Below are 3,927 nucleotides of genomic sequence, written 5' to 3' on the forward strand. Positions count from 1 at the left end.
TTGGTTATTTTGATAATTTTTATAACAATAATATAAAATGTTTTCTCAATTATTATTATTTTATATTATCAATATATTTTTTTATATCTATATTTTTGATGTTCAGATGTGGTACATAGATTTTAATTGAATTAATTAATAGTATATATAGTATATTTCTGGGTTTTTTTTAGTTATTTTTAATGGGGAAACTGCAGTCGACATACAAGTTCTGTTGTGGAACGGATCAGACTCGTATCTCGAGGCTCCACTGTATAATCTGGGCAGATCGTGGCGAAAGCATTGTGGATTTTATGACTAGTTTATTACTTCTGCATAAATTATTTAGAGGAAATCAGATGAAGTATTGATGTTTCTGCATTTGATTATTATTTATTCAAGTTACAAATATTGTTCGTTGCTCTGATTAATTAAAAATAACAGTTTAATTTATCAGGTTAAGAAACTCAGCAGCATGGACTTACTATTGTAACACTGTTTAAGCTCCAGCAGGCCATACAAAATGACCACGCGGGCCACATTTGGCCTGCGTGCCTTGAGTTGGAGACGTGATTTAGAGCGTCCAATCAAATAACTCTCCTAATAAGCACGTTTTTGGGACTGTGATCTGCAGACTCACACGGGGAGAACATGAAAAAACTCCGTTGGGTCTGTACAGTTGACTGAGCTTCAGAAAGTAGTAAAGTTTCAGATTCACCAGAATATCAGTTTTGTAGTAAATACTGGCGCAACTGTGGTGTTTAAATAGGGGGCGCTACAAAAAAAAGTTTGGGAACTGCTACCTTCTGCCGTGCTGTTTGTTAGAAACATTACAAAGTTTACACAGCAGAGGTCAGCGAATGTGAAAAGGTCACATTTGTGGTTGTTAGTGTGAAGAATGGAGAAGAAGAATCACGGAGCTACGGGCAATGATTTATACTTCCCTGTCTGCACTGTAGGGGGCGTCGCTGTGAGTCCGACATGAGTCTGGTGTGAGTGAGTAAAGGAGCAGCTGGATTGTTAAAATGTTCTGAGAGTGAACTCACAGTTTACACCTGACAAAGCCATTAGAGCCAGGATTTACCAGCCGTGCTGCGGGGGATTTATGACACCCACCTGAATATTCCCCAGAATTTCAGCGAGGCTCAACAAACATTTTTAGAATTGATACGGTCCTTCATCACGGTGAGGTTATTCTGAGTATATTGACAGAACACGTCGTCAGTCTTCTAGTGTAATAGCCATGTTTTTCCAGGGAATGGGCTCAGGTTTATATTACTGTGTCCACAGCTGAGGCAGATCAGAGGGATTTTGTGAAGGTGCTGTAATTCAGTCAGGCGACGCAAACTTAGGAAATTCATTCATTGGTTTTTCCTGTAATTTTGTCAGATAGTTCAAGAAGAAAATCCTCCATCGCTAGAAATCAAATCTTACTTAAAAAAAAAACAGCGTTTCATATTAACACAGGGGGACATTTCCTTATTAAAGTGCACCGTGTAAGACTGACTCTAGTTTGTATTCGTGAAGCTTGACGTTTCCAGGGAGGCTGACAGTTTGATCCACCGTGACATCCCAATTTGGGCATTTGAGCCTGCGGTCTAAATATGCTGCAGGATGTGTATCCATCTATTAAACCTGTGCCTGGGGTTCACAGTTACAGTCTGACTAATACCAAAAAAAAACTTCAGGCAATTTAACAGTGTAATTTTGCATTTGGAGTGACTCCTGGCCGACACACTGGGATGAGGTTTAGAGAGATGCAGCAGATTTAATGAGGTGCTGGATCAGAACCACCTGACTTGGCGTCCAGATCTTGTAAGACACTGCGTCCCACTGTGTAATAAGCGCTTGGTCACTCTGTGCGGGAGCTGAGAGATTACAGCTGCCTCCAGCTGTGGTCGGAGAGTCCGTGTCTATTCCTCTTACTTAACGCCACCGCGTGACATGAGGCAGTTCATGAAAGGGTGTCTTGTAAAAAGCGAATTACACAAGGCCAATTGAATCATTATTTTCTCCAACACTGTACTTGGTCAGAGAGGATTTTCTATGATTTCATGTTTTTCCATCGTCGTCATAATCAGGAAAAAGAAATTACCTTGAACGTCTAAATGAAATGAGGGTTTGAAGTGGTTGAGTTGTGCGGGTCAAGGATGGAAGTACACATTACTTTCAGTACAAATTCTACTAAATCACAAACACTAACTTTTACAGAACATTGTTCGGAAAACCGCCATGACACAACGGTCACAGAATTTGGAGCTGAGTAATCTTATACTCAGGTGCGACTTATATATTAAAATATATAATTTCACGTTTGTTATTTTCACACTGATAGCCGCTAGAGGGCGCTCTAGGCTTGTGTACCAGTATCTGCTACTCCTGTATTACTGAAAATGTACAGGTTCGTTAATTTCACACTGACAACTAGTTTTGTCCTTGTCATGTTTGTAGATTGCTGGGAAAAAAATCCTTGCTATGAATCAACTTTGCTATAATTTTTTTTTGTTGTTGTTGTTGTTCCTGCTAAGTTTTCTAGTTTTGTTTCTAGGTTAGCACCAACGGTTCCTCCTTTGAAAGACAGCTCTGTCCAGGTTCTAGTACTAAACAAAAAGGCAAATTTCCAGGCATGAATCAGAGGCAAAAGCAAAAGTACATTTGGTTCTTGTGGCACAGACAGTGATGTCACTTCCTGGTGAATGGAGTGTAGACACACACGAGTCATATCAGTACGGCGAGTACAAATACTCCGGAGATGTTGTCAGGCACATATGAGGTTTGGTTTTTTTCTCCGTGCCAGCTGCAACATCCACCGGCTTAGCTCATCGACCACACCATGATGTGACACAGACCAGGTTCTCCAGTCGGCCGAGGTGGTCGACTGAGACTGTGCCACAGCTGCCACCCCAGCACGGAGGTCTGCGGGTGTCGCTGTGATCCAGAACCCAAACCGCCTGTAAAGGCTCATTCTGAGAGCTGATGGGATGGCAGATAAAACTAGAAAATGTTCTAATAAATAAACAGTAAACGGTAGGAGCTGCTACACAGGCTAACCACGGGCAACGACCTGTGGTAGCTGTGGTGGAAAATGTGACTCATTCTGGTCAGGAGTGCTCATCAACCAGCACTGATTTGGTGCGATTTTTGTTAGTGATCTAAGACCAGTGTTCACTTTGAAAAAAAAAAGTGACACAAACATCATTAAACCTGAAGGACCTCGGCTTCGGCAAATGTTGGCAGTCACTTGCTGAGGCCATATGAGCCACGGGGCGGTGGACAGTTAGCGCTGCTTGTAAAGGCACAGGCTCATTTCCTGAACTTGCCCCGAGGAAGGAGAAAAAGGCATGTGATAAAAGGTGTCGATTCTGATGCCTGGAAGGAAAGGAGTAAGACTCCAGAAAGTCAAGGACAGCGTGAAAGAAACCAAGTCCAGGAGGTGAGAGCAACACTTTCAGGAATCCACCTCCAGGCATTAACTCACAAGTTCTAAAAATAATTCCTATTAGGCTGGAAACTTTATTCCATTGGCCAAAAATGAGTCTAGACTGGATTAAAAGCCGCTGCTGTACGGTGCGTTTGTGTTGGAGCCTGTGGGAATTGGCAGCCGCCACTAGCCAATGCCACAGACTTTCACCAGGTCACTCCTTCCCTGCATGGGGCCATTTGGGAGAGGTTTTAAAAGCAGGTTCTGGTCCTGATGCTCCTCCCTCAGTTTGACTCCTGAAACCCCCCTCTTCCCATTCACACAGTAATTCAGACACATTCACAAACAAGCCCAGCTCCTATTAGGTTTATTATGGCAGCGAAGACTTGTGTCTAACACAAAAAAAAGACACAGGGAAAAAAGACACAGTAGAAAAGGCTCCGTCTCTGAAAGAAGACAACTGACCTGGGACCAGCCAAAATGAGTTTATTGACGGCACTGATTTTGGCCTCGCAGCTGCTATTGAA

This window comes from Cynoglossus semilaevis, chromosome 14 (genome assembly GCF_000523025.1).
Source record: "Cynoglossus semilaevis isolate Cse_v1.0 chromosome 14, Cse_v1.0, whole genome shotgun sequence".
Classification (NCBI taxonomy): Eukaryota; Metazoa; Chordata; class Actinopteri; order Pleuronectiformes; family Cynoglossidae; genus Cynoglossus; species Cynoglossus semilaevis.